The sequence below is a fragment of the Lactuca virosa genome, chromosome 6 (genome assembly GCF_052849685.1).
Source record: "Lactuca virosa cultivar CGN04683 chromosome 6, Lactuca_virosa_CGN04683_v6, whole genome shotgun sequence".
NCBI classification, from domain to species: domain Eukaryota; kingdom Viridiplantae; phylum Streptophyta; class Magnoliopsida; order Asterales; family Asteraceae; genus Lactuca; species Lactuca virosa.
The window spans coordinates 277,055,246-277,074,275 of NC_136431.1; positions in this window are offsets into that span (position 1 = coordinate 277,055,246).

The following is a 19,030-nucleotide window of genomic DNA, read 5'->3' on the forward strand; positions in this document are numbered from 1 at the left end:
GCCTTCAGCCTCTCTGGACTGCTTACAGGACCTTCAGCATGACAGGACCGCCGCACCGGTCCTTCAGCCTATCTGGACCGTCCTCCGGGCCTTCGGCCTAATTGGACCGCCTCGCAGGGCTTACAGTCTATCTGATCCGCCCTGGGTGTCTTGGCCTTCAGCATAAAGCATGACCGCCTCAACCCAACCAACCATCACATATCAACATGTAACATAATCAACCACAGTTAGCATATACCGGCAAACATACAGATCTAACAGATCACTACAACATAGCAACATCCTATCTACCAGGATACAGATCTAACAGATCACTACAACACACAATCATACGATAAACCAGGATAACAATCCAAAGGGCCGCCCTTGGTGCCTTCGACCCGTAAGTACAGTGTAGAAAACTCACCTCGCACTTCCGAATCTCACAGAAAGAATCTATGGTCGCTGCCTCGTTAAAATCCTCGTGCTACAAATCACCATAATAATCATCCATCAATAATCGGATATGGTCCACACTAATTGCCCAAACTATGGTAAAAGACCTTTTTACCCTTTACTCAGCATGACCCAAACCTAGGCCTAAACCAACAATCCAAAGGCCCAAAGTCCAATTAAACCACTCAGGCCCATACATGGCCCAGTTTTCCAAATTGGGTCCAAACCCCTACATGGGCCTTACCCTACGGCCCACTAATTTTTCCTACTCCAAAATCTTACATTCAGGTGGCCCAACAAGGCCCCAAGCCACTAAGCCCAAAGAATAGCCCAAACCTGAAGCCCAAACATGCGAAGTCCGCCAGATTGAGTACGCGAGGTGTACTCAGCACCTACGTGCAACGTAGTCGCTTGAGGGCTTGTACGCTAAGCGTACCTACTTGTACGCCCAGCGTACTCACCCATTCAGCCCAAAACTTGATTTCAACACTTAATCCCTTAAGACAGAGCTCCAAAACATATATCTGACTTCCTTGAGCTGGATTATCACGTAAAGTTGCTAACTTTACATTCATGCATGGCTAAATGAAACTCTTAAGCTTAAAGAGGACTTAACAAGTGACTTAATGCATGCATGTGACCAAAAATCCCATAAAGCTTGCACCTTTATGCTCAAGGAGTCCAGAACAAGCCCTTAAAACGTCTTAACTCTTCAATCAGCCCAAAATGGGACCAAAAGCATAACAAAACAAAATATGAAGAGATCTAAACATCTACAAGACAATGTATGAACTTGATACCTCAAGGAGATTGCAACAAGTGAGATGATTCTGGATCTATGACCTTCCTTCCAAGCAAAGCACCTTAAATTTTCAAAGTTTCCTTCACAATGAGTAAAACACCCACTAAAATCCTCTTAAGGGCTCAAGAACACCACCAAGAAAGCTTAAGGGACGATTTAGGGTTTTATGAGGTTTGGGGGTTGCTAAAGAGGCCATCCCTAGGGTCTTAAGGTGTTTATATATGGTACAACACACTTAAATTAGGGTTTCTTGAACTCCTCGTATCCCCAGCGTAAGAGGCCGAAGCTTCGCGACCAAACTGCTAACTACGCTCAGCATACACCAAGGTACGCCTCGCATAAGGGTCCTCACACGAGTATGCCCTGCTTACTCCCCATGTACGCCCCACGTACTAGGGTTTTTCCCCAAAACCCTAAATTATTCCGAAGGCCATAACTTCTTCACTATAAATCCGATTCCGACGATCCTTATATCCATGAAAAGGTAATTAGAAGCTCTACGCTTTTATCATATCATAATCGCCTTAAAATTTTCCGAAAAAAATCTAATTTCCATAAAGGTGCAAGCTGACATTTTACCAAAATACCCCTTGGCTCCAAATACATACCAAACCCCGGATCATCTAAATTTACATCACCCACATCCAAAAGGTCCAGATCTCATTTCCTCGATTATCCTAAACCTGATAATACCCGATCTTTGGCCACCACCCCAGAATAGGAAACGATTCGGAACAGGGTGTTACAACTCTCCCCCACTTAAATTAGATTTTGTCCTCGAAATCATTCCTTACCATCCCCGGCATGCCAAACAACCTGAGCAACACGACCACAACCCCGAGCATACCACAGCCTTTCCAAGGTAACCGAAACCAACCCTAGCAGGGCTCTCTAACCTGAAGATGGGTGAATCCTTCTCAGCCTCAAACAATCCCATGCAAAATAACCATGTCTACTCAATCTGAAATATGAAGTCTCGAATTGGTTTGACTCCCTGACAAGCCGACCATACTATAACATTGCTAATTCTATTTTACTTATCCCCCAACCGACTACTCAACCTTTGATAACCGGAAGTTCCCACTGGATAACAGATTCACAGACCAAACGCTGCTGCCGAAAACCTTTCACTTCACCAAAGGGAGAGATATTACTTCGAGGGAAAGCTCTTTCTGATGACAACAATTTCCCAAGAATATAATGAACAACTGGAGACAAACTGGGAGATGAACCTTCTAGTGCTGAACAAGACATTGCTTCCTTTAACTCCCGAACTGACATATCGATGCTAAAGTTTCTAAAACCCCATACTTTCCTGACACCCATATAAATAGAACCAAACCAAACCACAACCACACAAATCTGGTCTGCCATCAAAACTGAAACCATCCTTTAACCCTGAACCCTCCAACGACTATCCTTGACATACATATTCCTTAATTCATACCATACTGAAATGAAGACCTTGCACATAAACAGCCACGATTCCTAACGCGAGTTCCCACCAAGAACCAACTCGGTACTTATCTCATAACCCGAGGTCCAAGGACCTACACTTGCATTTCACCCGAAATCTTCTGATTCACGGAAACCCTTCACTAAACCCGAATATAAAGATTTTCCCCAAACCATCGCTGAGATTACCAGCCTCACACCTGGTCTAGCCACAAGGTTCCCAAGAACCCAAGAGACAAGGATATCCTAACCTAAGCATCCCTCTATGCCACTTACTGACCACACACTCAATTATGCAACCCAAGATCTAAAACCTTTCCTTACGGTCTCTACCAGGTCCCACCTGATTTGCCATAAATACACGGCCTCGCCCACGGGTCCCATCCACCTAGAGATATACAAGCCTGACTCCGCCTCGGCCCCCAGTAGTCCTCAACCTGAAATAGAGAAATGATCTCTAACAATCCTGCCCGTCGTGCCCAAGGCACGAACTAACCCCCTTTTATACTCATGACCTCCTTAAATGATTGCCTACCTCAAACTAGGAATACTATGATCCCATCACATTCTTACAACACTTCCAACTACCCATGGTCTTACCGTACCCAAACCATCACAACCTTACTCACCCTGAGTCGAAACCCGCATCCAACTGCATCCGATCTGGTGTTCGGGTCATGCTTCAAACCCCCAAAGCCTTCATTAAACCATAACAGACAGTGAGGCTCCAACACAACCCTCAACTGGGATCTATCCACGAACATGCTATACATCAAAGTGGGAACGCTGACCCGCTATTGGTAGTTTCCAAAACTCCCAACTTACAAAGCTTCAAACCCGACGGTCACCCGCGTCGCTTCCCTCCTAACTGGGACGTGAAACTCACCCTAGTTCCACACCTGAGTCAGCTCTTGAAGATTCTGATCGATTCTCCCCCACTTGGATTTGTCAAATCTCTCTCATCCCACAAAATTTGTTGGGTTCCCAACCCATCTTATCCTCTCAAAATTTTGATCGATTCTCCCCCACTTGTATTTGTCAAAGCTCTCTCATTCCACAAAATTTATTGGGTTCCCAACCCATCTTATCCTCTCGAATCGACTATGACCTGTGTCTACCAATAACAACGTTCCATTACCAGTCGATCTCGATGATTGTCCAACTCTTGAATTCCCGAAGAATGCTCCCTGAAATCCTAGCAAGCCCGATAATCTCAATCACTTCTCATGATACCGCACCAAATCCTTAAGCCCTTTATGTTGGTGACTAAAACCATAACCCTTGCTCTGAATTGGCGAATCTTTACCCTAACTCCTCATCCTCAAATGAATCTCTGAATTCTAACCATCTAAAATCCTTGATGATAATAACATTCCCCTGGCACTTCCAATGACCTGACGACACATGCGACTGACACCACCATCTCCTTGCTACCGCTCCTTCCCTAGCAACGATAGTGGTTGAACCTAAAGGTCCTCTCATGGATAACTGCTAGTCCTCCTGAACGAATGCTATCATGCCCAAACTCCGTCTTTGCTGATGAACTATTCCTGCTACTTGACCATAGGTCTTCCAATCCATACCCCTGAACTGGATCCACCAAAGGATCCGGAACAAACCACTGAACCACACCGAGCAAGATACGACCCACCGATAACTCTTGGCATGAAAAATGGAATATGAAGATTCACAATACATAAATCAGTAAAAACAGAGAACTAACCCGAAGATACTACTTACCAATACCCAACAAGATTCCAAGGCAGATACAACACTGATCAAGAACAATTTCGCCACAACATCAATACAAAATTGGGGTTCCAATTACATACCAGAGATTTCTTGCGGATTGACCTTGACCTCCAAAGGAACGATGAACGTTGGGACCTGAACTCCCTCCGCCTCCAAAGCAGGACAGCTTGACCTGAAATTACCTGACTGGTGACAGTGAAAACATATTTGCTCATTCTTAGAATCCTGCTGCACATGCCCTCTTTCCCTACGCTTGAAACACCTGAACTTGTGACAAGAAAATCCGTGAGTTCCCCCACAACTGCCACACACCTCATGATTATCCTGACTTCCAGTACCCAGGTCAGCAACCTTAGTCTCCTCGTCCTCTGCTGAAAGAGCCCTCTTCCTTTTTCCTAGTTGTGTCCTCACAACCAGATCTCCCCCAGTAGCCGTCTCATTAGCAGCACCTCTCACAAACTGCAAAGCTGCAATTTGCTCATCGATCGTGGCAATTACCCTGCTAGTGACCCGATCTACGACACCAGACAATTCTTCTTGCAAAATCTAAAAAACCTTCACGACAATCACCTCTCACATCTGATCAACGGACAACACCGGCCTATCCTGGCCACTAGCTCCCGATCCTGATACGGATACTGCCTCCAATCATCTCATCATCACCACACGGAACATAGACCAGGGAGATATCAGATGAAACACATATCATATTGTAACGCCCGCAGATCCAGGCTAGTCAGTTAAGACACAATAAGCGGCAAAAATGACTTTTTGATAGAAGGTTATTTAGAATAAATAATCTTAACCAACTTGTATTATATATGACAAAGGTTCCGTACATATAAAGAACGCCGAAATCCGAGTTGTAACGAAGAAGTTATGGCCTATCGAAGTTTCGCGACAGAACCGGCACGACACTGCGTGACGTAAATAGTGAATTTACGATAGAAGACTTTTTAGCCTTAGCGATCTAAACGAAAGATGTATTGTTCATTAAACTGAGAGCGTGCATAAAAAGAATGCCCAAATCTGACTTCGTATGACGAAGTTATGATTTTTCTAAGTTTCGGCTTAGCAGTATGCAGCCCGAAGTTCGAATTGTAGATCGAACGATTTTTAGCCGACACAACCTAAACGAGAATCGAAGATCTCATCAATAGGAGCTCAACGATAAAAAGACAGACAAAAACGGGTTCCGTATGTAGAAATTATGAGTTTTACACGGTCGTTAAACAATGTAATATTCTCATACTATTAAATTTAAAATCGGTCGAGAATTAACCGACGAAGTCTAAACGAAAGTGGTATAGTACGGTCCCGCCTACGTGTGGATATAAAGAACATCAAAAACGGAGTTTGTATGCGAAAGTTACGAATTTTAGAAGTCGAGAAGCAAAATCACGAGTCTGGTGCGAGGGGTACGCCCAGCATACCTTCGGACACCCTGCGTACCGAAGTACGCCCCGCGTACGAAGGAGGTACGCCCTGCATATTGACTTTTTCCTCGGTCTGCATTGAGCCACGATGACCCAGCCATCTTTGGACGCGTGTCGTACGACCTCGGAGTACGCCCAACGTACTCGGAACTACGCCCAGCGTAGTGCGAGCCCTCGCGGCTATAAAAGGAGGCCAAGGGCCAGCCGATTTCTCACACATTTTGCCATCTCTTTTTCACTCTACTCTCTCTCTCTAGCCACCCTAATCCACCCCGAAGCCTAGGGAACCTCCCTAACACTAGAAGAAAGCCTCGGAGAGCCCGGAGTCTCCGAGAAAAAGAGTTTTTCGGTTCGAAACTCTGCCCGTGCAGAGCCCGGTTTTCAAGCAAACTTCCAGGTTTCGTCAAAGAAGATTGTTTTAAGAAGCGAAGTGCTGTCCGAATCACTCCTTATCAGGTGAGTGCATAGTCCCCTTCATGAACATGATATTAATATAAGTATTAATTAAAAGTATTAATATCTGTTAAAGAGTTAAATATTTGTTAAAGAGTTTATGTGTGCATGTTATCTGTTTACTTGAGATCTGTGCCAGATGAAAGATTTAAACTTCTTTGTTTTTCAGATATAGGCTGTAGATGTATTTTGTTTTTCAGATCTAGACCCTTTTCTTCAGATCTGAACCGTATATGTAATTTATTTTCAGATCTAAACTTTTTCTTCAGATCTGAACTGTATATGTATTTTGTATCTACGAATATGTTGGGTAGAACATGGATATATGAAATAGTTGGTTTTGATACTGCCTGAAATACATGTTAAGAGCATATCTGATAAATATATGATGATTTAGGATACAGAGTAGACCTAAATAAATTAAGAGGGATATTGGGTAGTATCTCCTTGTGAGTACAAATGAGATATACACGGAGGGAATAACTTTAAAACTTGTCATCTATCTGAGAGTATGGATTGGACTTAGTTAGGTGTCCTTAGTCCGAGAGTATGGTTAGGACATAGTTACTTGTTTTTAGATCCGGGAGTATGGATCAGACATACCCGATCCGGGAGTATGGATTAGGTAAAGAGGTAAATTTTAGATTCGGGAGTAAGGATCATACATACCCGATCCGGGAGTATGGATTAGGTAAGAAGGTAAATTTTAGATCCGGGAGTATGGATCAGACATATCCGATCCGGGAGTATGGATTAGGTAAAGAGGGAACTTTTAGATCCAGGAGTATGGATTAGGTAAAGAGGTAACTTTTAGATCCGGGAGTATGGATTAGGTAAAGAGGAAGCTTTTAGATCCGGGAGTATGGATTAGGTAAAGAGGTAACTTTTAGACCCAGGAGTATGGATTAGGTAAAGAGGTAAATTTTGTATCTGGGAGTATGGATTAGGTAAAGAGGTTAATTTTAGAGTATGGATCGTCTCGTTGTGAGGATCGACGGGGTGGGGTAAAGTTGCTTATATAAGGTGAAATTGTATATTTTGTGAGTTCTAAAATATATATATATGATATAACATCGTGGCATTGAAATCCCTATGTACTCACTAGGTTTCCCAACCTGACCCACTCAGTTTATTTGTATCACAGGTGTCGATATAAAGCTACACTACACTGAGAGATTAAAGAGATGTAGATCCCTAGTATAAATGAATGTAAGTTCTGTTTATGCTTATGTTTCTATATTGACGTTGACATCCCAAAGTTTTAAAATGAATAAAATACATTTCTTCGAAAAATGTTTTGATAACATACTTATCATGTTTTTTGGGAACAAAATTCCGCAACACTTTTCTATAAAAGTATACTCTGATTTTAAAAATGAAGCATAAACAAATCGGTCTTTTCTGGTCGTGAAAATGGGGATGTCACACATACCAGGGGAGCCAACTCCCAACAAATCCCTAGGGGTTGTGACTTCCCTAACACGCGTACAGGTCCTATGCTTTCAGTAGTACGATCCCATACTACCTTCCACATCTACCCGCATTTGTCTTAGGTTATCCTCACAACAACCCTAACAATACACTGAACACTATCATACACATGCGCTCCATCCTCACTTCCTAGAGGAACACTAAACATGACGCAACTGATCGGTTGACCCCACGCAACTCACCCTACCACTAACTTCCACACGACCCTCCATTGATACAAGATAACTATCACATGAATACAATCACATGTCGCACAGCTTAAACAATCTTAGACTAAAAGATTAAATCCTACAACGGTTGGACTCAGACAAGAACTGCGCAGCAGGACCAAATCCCTTATCCTAAGATCATTTAAACCATGTAGCATGTAACTTAGCGTATTCACTCAATAGTCAGTTCACACGCGAAAGAATCATACAACAACCAATCAAGTATTCTATAAGAGACAAGGCATCATATATCAGGAAATTCTATCATACAGTTCCTGAAGATCCCTATCCTATTACTAGCATGTTGTTCTAACATATCATAACATAATCTCAATTAACTGTGTGGGAATTTGGGGTCTACTTACTGGCTTTAGCTGATCGTACACATCGCATCCTCCTTGATTATTTTGAAAACCATTGGAAAATTGTTTTAAAAATCTTCTTCCTTAGTTTGAGACTGGATTCACACGAGTGTTCCTCCAAATCACTCAAACCAAGGCTCTGATACCAACTTGTAACATCCAAAAAAATCATGAAAATTTTAAACTTTTAAAACCAGCCCAAAAATCACAATTGTTTACAATATAGTCTTCAAACATTTTTAATATCAGAGTTTTGCCCAAAATCATAAATCAAAACACGATGAGGTACACGATGACGCCTTCGCGTTCACGCGATCATATGAGGTACCTGAAACATAACCAAAACTGTAAGCCCAAAGCTTAGCAAGTTTCCCTCAAAGTACTAACACACTAACGACTAACACATATACAAACAACATTCATACTGGACTACTTACATGACCTTCAGCATGACTGGACTGCCGCATCGGGCCTTCAGCCTATCTGGACCGTCCTCCGGGCCTTCGGCCTAACTAGACCACCTCGTAGGGCCTACAGTCTATCCGATCTGCCCTGGGTGTCTTGGCATTCAGCAAAAAGCAGGACCGCCTCAACCCAACCAATCATCACATATCAACATGTAACATAATCAACTACAGCTAGCATATACCGACAAACATACACATCTAACAGATCACTACAACATAGCAACATCCTATCTACCAGGATACAGATCTAACAGATCACTACAACACACAATCATACGATAAACCAGGAAAACAATCCAAAGGGTCGGCCTTGGTGCCTTCGACCCGTAAGTAGAGTGTGGAAAACTCACCTCGTACTGTCGAATCTCACAGAAAGAATCTCTCGACGCTGCCTCGCTAAAATCCCAGCGCTACAAATCACCATAATAATCATCCATCAATAATCGGATCTGGTCCACACTAATTGCCCAAACTAGGGTAAAAGACATTTTTACCCTTTACTCAGCATGACCCAAACCTAGACCCAAAACAACAATCCAAAGGCCCAAAGTCCAATTAAACCACTCAGGCCCATACATGGCCCATATTTCCAAATTGGGCCCAAACCCCTACATGGGCCTTACCCTAACGCTCACTAACTTTTCCTACTCCAAAATCATACATTCAGGTGGCCCAAGAAGGCCCCAAGCCACTAAGCCCAAAGAATAGCCCAAATCCGAAGCCCAAACATGCGAAGTCCACTAGGCTGTGTACGCGAGGCGTATTCAGCACGTACACATAGCGTAGTCGCTTGAGGGCTTGTACGCTAAGCGTACATACTTGTACGCCTAGCGTATTCACCCATTCAGCCCAAAACTTGATTTCAACACTTAATCCCTTAAGACATAGCTCCAAAACATAGATGTGACTTCCTTGAGCTGGATTATCACGTAAAGTTAACTTTACATTCATCCATGGCTAAATGAAGCTCTTAAGCTTAAAGAGGACTTAACAAGTGACTTAATGCATGCATGTGACCAAAAATCCCATAAAGCATGCACCTTTATGCTCAAGGAGTCCAGAACAAGCTCAGATCTAAAGGAACAAGCCCTTAAAACGTCGTAACTCTTTAATCAACCCAAAATGGGACCAAAAGCATAACAAAACAAACTATGAGGAGATCTAAACATCTACAAGCCAAGGTATGAACTTTATACCTCAAGGAGATTGCAACAAGTGAGATGATTCTGGATCTATGACCTTCCTTCCAAGCAAAGCACCTTAAATATTCAAAGCTTCCTTCACAATGAGTAAAACACCCACTAAAATCCTCTCAAGGGCTCAAGAACACCACCAAGAAAGCTTAAGGGACGATTTAGGGTTTTAGGAGGTTTAGGGGCTGGTAAAGAGGCCAGTCCTAGGGTCTTAAGGTGTTTATATATGGTATAACACACTTAAATTAGGGTTTCTTGAACTCCTCGTACGCCCAACATACGGGGCCGAAGCTTCGCGACCAAACTGCTGACTACGCTCAGCGCATGCCAAGGTTTTCCTCGCGTAAGGGTCCTCACACGAGTACACCCTACGTACTCCCCATGTACGCTCCGCGTACTAGGGTTTTTCCTCAAAACCCTAAATTCTTCCGAAGAGCATAACTTCTTCATTATAAATCCGATTTTGACGATCCTTATATCCATGAATAGGTAACAAGAAGCTTTACATTTTTATCATCTTATAATCGCCTTAAAATTTCCCGAACAAAAATCCAATTTCCATAAAGGTCCGAGCTGACATTTTACCAAAATACCCCTTGGATCCAAAATACAAACCGAACCCCCGGATCATCTAAATTTACATCACCCACATCCAAAATGTCTAGATCTCATTTCCTCGAATATCCTTAGCCTGATAATACCCAATCTTTGGCCACCACCATGGAATAGGAAACGATTCGGAACAGGTTGTTACAGTAGTAATCAGTATGTAGCTTAATTTTTATTTAGTTAAAAACAACTTTAATATTTTGGGCATGTAAGACAATGTTTCACTTTTTGTGGGGTTGGTGGATAACCCCTTTTTTCAGTCCATGGTTGTTTTACTCTTCTCTGCTTGCGTGGTTGACTTGTGTAGTTGTAGCAATAGGATTTCTGTGGATCCTTGCATAATCAAGATCCTAGAAAGTTTATACCTTATAAGAGCTCTGAACAACCTGAAAATAGTTAGTCATCAATTTGGGATCTTAAAATAGTTAAGATCTTTTAAGATAACAAACCTCCAAACATTACATAGAAAAAATGATTTTAAAGGATAGACAGATCCTGATGCTCCTTAGGGTTCACAATCCCTTGAGCTAGGAAAATTTTGAAGTTGTGATTCCTTTGGCATAATCTGTGAGTTTGCATATAGAAGGATCCTTACTTTAGGAATACATCATGAAAGATCCTTGTTGAACTTTTACTTAGCAAACTGAGGAGGGTCCCTATTTAGGAATTAGCCGAGAATAATCCCAACTTCAAATGCAACTGGGAAGGATCCATATTTGTAACATAATAATGCTACAAGCCTTAGATGTTTCTTGGAAAAAATACCATCTTATGAAAACACGATAATGTTCAACAAACTTCTAGGGAAAATCCCAACTTAAAATAACACGTTAATGTTATAAACTTCAACAAATTACTGGGAAAATCCCAACTTAAGATAACACGTTAGTGTTATAAAACTTAGGAAATAACTGGGGAAAATCCCAACTTAGGATAATACGTCAGTTTTATTAACCTTAGGAAATTACTGGGAAAAATCCCAACTTAAGATAACACGTCAGTGTTATTAACCTTAGGAAATTACTGGGGAAAATCTCAACTTAAGATAACATGTCGGTGTTACAAACCTTAGTTTTAAATGTCAGTATCTCGACATATGTTTAGAAATAAGAGGGTTGCCAAGTCACTGAAGCGTGAAATGATCCCCTTTTTCTCATCCTATAGTGAGATTATGTGCGTCCAAGCGAGGTGTAGAAACCTTAACTCGTATGAAAGAGGTAATTAACTTTTTAAACCTTAGAGGGGATTAAGTACCCTTAATCATAGGATAGATGATCAGTCTATGTTTGTAGTTACTTGGATACTTGCATATTGCAATCGTTAAGATCACAGAACTATGTGTCTATTGGGATCCCTGAGTGCTAGGATCCTCGAATGTTGGGATCCCTTTATTTTCCAGATCCTTGAGTTCCTGCGCATAGCAAACGTTAGCTTGGGGTGGGTATCAGCTCGTCTAACGCCCCTCTGATGCTTAAGTTAGTAATGGTTTTTAGAAGAATAAAAGAATTAGCTAAAAGTAAAGGATAGAGAGAATGTACCTTGATTTTGTATGAAAATGATTAATACAACTTACATGAAGTATGATTTTAGATGGATAGCATTGCATGATCTTGGCAAGATGTTCCCTACAAGGGTAGCTAGCCAATATGCCCATTTTCCTACTTTTAAATCAATGAGAGATGGTCCTTCCCATTTAGGTTCCAGCTTGCCTGCATTGGGATCCTTGGTATTTTGGAACGTTTTCCTAAGTACCAAGTCACCTACCTGGAACCTTCTAACTTTGATGTTCTTGTTATATGCTTTAGTGACTCTTTGCTGATGAGCAACAATGCGGATCCTGACAAGATCCCTGAGTTCATCGATAGTGTCAAGATCCTAGGTTAGGATCCTATTGTTGTTCTCTCGATCCTACAATTGATATCGTGTCGTTGGGATTACTACTTCAGTAGGGATCACGGCTTCTGCTCCAAACACCAAGGAGTATGGAGTTTGCCCAATGGCTATCTTTGAAGTGGTCCTATCTGCCCATAGGACGAAAGGAAGTTCCTTTTCCCATCTTCCTTTCTTCTCATCTAACCTCTTATTTAAATTGTTGATTATGATCTTATTGTTGGATTCAACTTGACCGTTAGCTTGAGGGTGAACAGGAGTGGACATTATCATTTTAATCCCAAACTCGTGTAAAAGTCTCTTGTAACGCCCGTGTTTCGAGGCTAAGCATTAATTCAATGATGTAATAGTCTAGGTCAACCATTGTAACCTATTTTAAATAAATAAAGATGAATTACTTGAATATTATGTGAATTATGTGATTTTATATAATTATATACTTGTTTGTAAAAATATAATAAAAATAAACGTCAAAAATAAAACGTTAGATAAGCCCGATATCTATGAAGAAAGTTGTAGTGGTCGTGACAAGGATTCCGAAGATATAAAGAACGCCGAAATCTGAGTTATAACGAAGAAGTTATGGCTTGTCGAAGTTTCGTGACAGAACCGACACAACACTGCGTGACGTAAAAAGTGAATTTTCGATACAATGTTTTTTTGCCTTAGCGATCTAAACGAAAGTCGTAGCATACGTTAAACCGAGAGCATGCATAAAAAGAACGTCCAAATCTAACTTCGTATGAGGAAGTTATGAATTTTCTAAGATTTGGCATAGTAGTGTGCAGCCCGGAATTCAAATTATAGATCGAGCGATTTTTAGCCGACACAACCTAAACAAGAATCGAAGATCTCATCAATAGTAGTTCAACGGTAAAAAGACAGACAAAAACGGACGTCGTATGAAGAAATTATGAATTTTTAACGAACTTTTCCTGTCCCGGCCTGTAAAAAATATAACTTTTAAAATAAAGTCAAAATTAGCCGATGGAGTCTAAACGAAAGTTGTAGAGTACGGTCTCACCTACGCATGGATATAAAGAACGTCAAAAACGGAGCTCGTATGCGAAAGTTATGAATTTTTGAAGTAAGAGGTACGCATTTCAAGGTTATCCGAAGGGAACGCCTCGCGTAGGAGGAACGCCCCGCGTTCTCGCAACACTAGGCCTCAGATGGACCACGTCGCACCAAGCAGTTTCGGACACGTGTACCTCAGAATGCCCTGTGTTCGCATGAGCGTCCTGTGCAGAGGGAACACGCTGCGCTCCTCGCAGGAACGCCCTGCGCTCCGAAGCCTCGGACGACTATAAAAGGGTGCGAGGCAACCTTCTTTCTTCACACTTTTCTCTATTTCTTTCACTCTCTACTCTCTCTAGCCACCCTAAACCACCCCGAAGCCTAGGAAACCTCCCTAGCACTAGAAGAAGGCCCCAGAGACCCCGAAGGCACCGAGAAAAAGAGTTTTTTGGTTTAGAAACTTTGCGCCCGTAGAGCCCGGTTTTCAAGCAAACCTCCCGGTTTCATCAAAAAAGATTATTTTAAGAAGCGAAGTGTTGTCCGAATCACCATCTTATCAGGTGAGTGTGTAGCCACTTTCATCTTACACATAGATATGAATTATTTTATATAAATTACGTGCTATGTGTATATATATTATATGTTTACCTGAGATGTATGCTGTATGAAAGATTTAAACTTTGTTTTTCAGATCTGAACTGTATATGTATTTTATATCTAAAAATATGTTGGGTAAAACATGGGTAGATGAAATAGTTGATGTGTGATGAAATAAAATGATGAGAGGCCTCGGTGTTGACGATGATCCAGTCATCTATCGGAGTATAGATGACGACCACAGACTTTTCTATTTATAAGCAGGTACATGCATTGGCCATATGGCCTATAACAAACTCAATTCAAGTAACTTACTTAATTACAAAATAGAGCAAAAATCGAGCAGTTTCAATCAAGTAATATAAAGAAAAACTTGAACTTTTATAATTACCGATTTGACCCTAATGTCAAAGAAGAAGAATTTTAGCGGCTGTGCATGTGTGATTAAGTTACTTCTTCTAGAAGATCATGTTAACTTCACTTTCAAGTCAAATTCAAACAATCAAGAATCAGATCAAACAAATATTAACATTGTAAAAGAGATGGAAAAACTTACGCACGAGAAACAATCATTCGGATACTGCAATCCTTCATCAATCTCTGACATTTCATGTCTGTAATTTAGACAATATTTAAAATCTGATCTACTAAAGAATTAATAGACAAAAGTTCAAAGTTGAATAGGAGATCTGAGTGACATAATTTGACCAATTATTTGGTAAAAAGAGGTGACATGACATTTTGATTCATCTCTAACCATCATGACTTGACTATTTATGGAAAAGAGACAGGTTAGTTTTTAGGGAACTTTATATATAAATCTATTATTAATATATACTACTAAAATTATATAAATTATATCATTTATATCTATTAAATCAAGATTAAATATAGCAAACAGTAGGGGTTTTTTTTTTAATTTCGAATTTTGAAACAGCCAACCAATTTATAAAAAACACAGAAAAAACTCTAGCAAGTAACTAGAGCAAACACTACCATACAAGTTAAACCATTATTATCTAGTAAAACTTATATATGACAAGTTAAACCATTAATATCCAGTAAAATTCGAATTCAGTAGTGATTTAAGTATATAATTATTATTTTATGTTTTTAACGTATTAATCTGATAGATAAAGAAAATATAATCTACATAATTTCTAAACTATACTAAAAATATATACTTTTAATAAATTATAAACTGAGTAAAACATATAGTAGAATTTTGTTGTCAATGTAAAGTTCCTGGCTTTTTGTTGTATCGGTGTAACATCCCAATTTTCAAGACCAAAATTTTTTTTTTTAATTAAGTAATTTATAAAACCATTTACTGAAAAACAACGTCAATATTATATCAAACTCATAACCCATAAGTCAAATGTCATAAAAACATGTCAGGGAATAATAATAATGTCAGAGTACAATCCCAAGGACATCATAGTGCGGAAATCGGGTGTGTGTGTGTGATGCGCTGCTACCGTGCCGGCTCCTTCCCCTTCGATGAAGAGGTACCTGAAAACAAAACTGTAAACTGTAAGCATGAAGCTTAGTGAGTACCCCCATCATACCACATACCATAAACATATACTGCCTATCCCTCGGTATCTTTCAACCGGTATCTGACTGGCACAATCAGAAGCTGGACTTCCCTTCGGTATCTTTCAACCGGTAGTCGGGAGCTGACCTCCCTTTCGGTATCTTCCAACCGGTAACCGGGGGATGACCTCCCCTTCGGTATCTTTCAACCGGTAACCGGGGACTATTTCACCCCTACCACTACCACATAAGAACATATCATGAACATACTACTAGACATGTGTGGGTTCTGACGACCCCTTCGGTATCTTTCAACTGGTAACCGGCACTAATCCCCCTACTACCACTATCACATATATCACATCATGCTAATCACATAAAACATATCAGGTAGTAGCAAACCTAGATAATTATCATAAAGACAATCATCTATTAACCAACTCCTACTAATGGGCCGACATTGTGGCCGTACACCCACTCCTACTGGAAGGTAACTCACCTCAATGTCGTAAAGTGTCTGAACTGTTTTTGCTGCCGGAATCAACCCCTCTCATATCCTACACATAACAATCTTCCTTAATTACCATTTCCTGGTCAACTCAGGTCAAAGTCAGGGTCAAGGTCAACACCTTGGTCAAAGTCAACATCTAGTTGACTCAACTCGTCGAGTTGGCCCCACAACTCGTCGAGTTCCGTAATCATAAAAACGCCAAGACTTGGACCCTACTCGTCGAGCCTTACAAGGGCTCGCCGAGTTTCCTTTAAACAAAGTCGGGACCTTCTACTACTGACTCGCCAAGTTCATCCTTGAACTCGTCGAGTTCATCTTCATCCAAGTTAAGGTGTTTAGTCCTTGACTCGCCGAGTTCATCTTCATATGATTGGGATATTGCCTTGAACTCGTCGAGTTCATCCTTGAACTCGTCAATTACGTGGATCTTCAGGTCCATAATGAACCCAACTGGCTGAGTCTTCTTCCAACTCAACCCACTACTCGATTCAGAAGGGGTTTTAGGGAAAATGCTACCTGACTCGCCGAGTCACATAAGCGACTCGCCGAGTCCCTTTATGTCCAAAACTAATCAGTCGATTTCAGATGGTCCTAATGCACCCAAAACATAGATCTGACCTCCTAGGGTCCATATTACACGTAAAGCTACGAACTTGACGTTCATGCGTGGGGTTTTTGGCTCAAAAGGCTCTAAAATGGGGTTTATATGATGCATGGGACTCCCATGGCCATAAAGTTGGCACCTTTATGCCATGGGAACCCTCAATGGTTCCAGATCTGAAGTCATTCCCCTTATAACCACAAAATCCCAAAAATGGCTCTATTAAAACTTAGAAAAGGTAGAAACTTGCCCTAACTAGAGATCTAAGAGATAAATGGTCAAGGTTGAAGCTTTTTACCTTGAATGAGCTGGAGATGAAGCAAAACCTCTGGATCTACTTGCTTCTTCTGGAACCACCACGCTTCCACTTCTTTCTTCAAGCTTCAAACAACCACAAACACACAAAAATAGCTCAAGAACACTCTAAATGCTTTAGGGTTTCGAGTTAGGGCTTTTCTGGACTGTGAGAGACGATGAAGGCTGAAGTGGGACAAGATAATGTGTTTAAATAGGGTGCAAACCCTAAATATTAGGGTTTCCTCCAGGCAGTCCTACTTGTCGAGTCGGGCTCCCGAATCGTCTAGTAGATTACTTAAAACCCGCGTCCATAATCCAGTCTACTCGACGAGTTGGGCCTCCAACTCGTCGATTCCCAGTGTAAAATGCAATTACTTATATTTAAAAATACGTACCGAGAATCGGGTGTTACAATTGGTTATATCAATATATCTACACTAATAAATAAAGATAATTTTACCAAATGTCATATTCTTATTAAATTTGTCACATGTCATTTTTGGGTTTTTTTGAATAAATATAAATCCACATGTCATATTGTGGTTTTTTTGAATTAAATTAGATTAATTGATTCTATTAAAATTAAATTAGAGAATAAATGCTCCACGTTTTGATTCAAGAATACAGTTAATGCAAAACCTATTAATGTTGATTAGAAAAATGGAAACTCGATATCCATTAGCATTAATTGGGGAGATTTTAGTTAATTTAAAATTAAAATCCCTAATTGTTCTAATCTTCCTTGCAGACACATCTAATTTATCATAAAAACATTTATGGTATTTATTTTTCAAACCTAAATTTCTCTCATGTTTCCAACCTACCATGTCCTTATAAATGTTACAAAAAGAAACCTAATTTGATCGATGTCATAACTCTATTGAAACAACATACTATTAAACAACAAAACTTAAACCCTAATGAAAATCTAAATTCACAAGGATAATAACATACCTCTGATTTGTTATTGTAAACAAAACCATTTTGATCAATTCAATAGTCCCTTGAAAACAAGCTTCAGTTATGTGCAAGCATCTAATGGTTCACACCCACAACACAAGAACCCTAGAAGATTTAGGAGAGAAGGGAGAGGTAGGCAATTTTCGGCTATGGTATATCTGAATGCATTGGCCGAAAATTCCAAGCCATAAGGCTCTATTTATAGCTGATTAGGAAACACCTAGAAACCCTAATTTGAACATAAAATAATATTATTTCAAATAAGGTAATTATCTAGTTCCTTAATTATCTTCATGAAGGCTTCCAGAAGACTCCAAAGGAGCCTCCAAACTATCCCACATAGGAGGGTTCTAGAACATGTCCTCTGCTCAAATTTTGAACAATTACAACTATAGTCATTCGACTTTTAATTAATTCTAATTAACCCATAATTAATTTCAAATTAATTCGGATTAACTCTAAATTAATTATAACTATTTCTAATTAATATGTTTCTCATATAATATATTAACAAATCATTTATCTCTATCTCTCTAAAATCAAACTAGACAATTTCTTGGTTATGTGGGCAACCCAAAAAGGACTTTACACTTATTCATCAATATTATATCAATTTAGTTAGGACCTTAGACACCTTAATCCAACAGTCTCCCACTTAGATAAGTCGCTAACTAAAATTGTTTGTACAACTCCGAATCTACCTTAATAAATAAATATAATTTTGCCAAATGTCATCTTCTTATCAAATTTGCCACATGTTATTTTCTGGTTTTTTTGAATAAATTTAAATCCATATGTCATATTGTGCTTTTTTGAATTAAAATAGATTAATTAATTCTATTAAAATTGAATTAGAGAATTATCGATACACGTTTTGATTCAAGAATACAGTTAATGCAAAACCTACAAATGTTGATTAGAAAAACGGAAACTCAATATCCGTTAGCGTTAATTGAG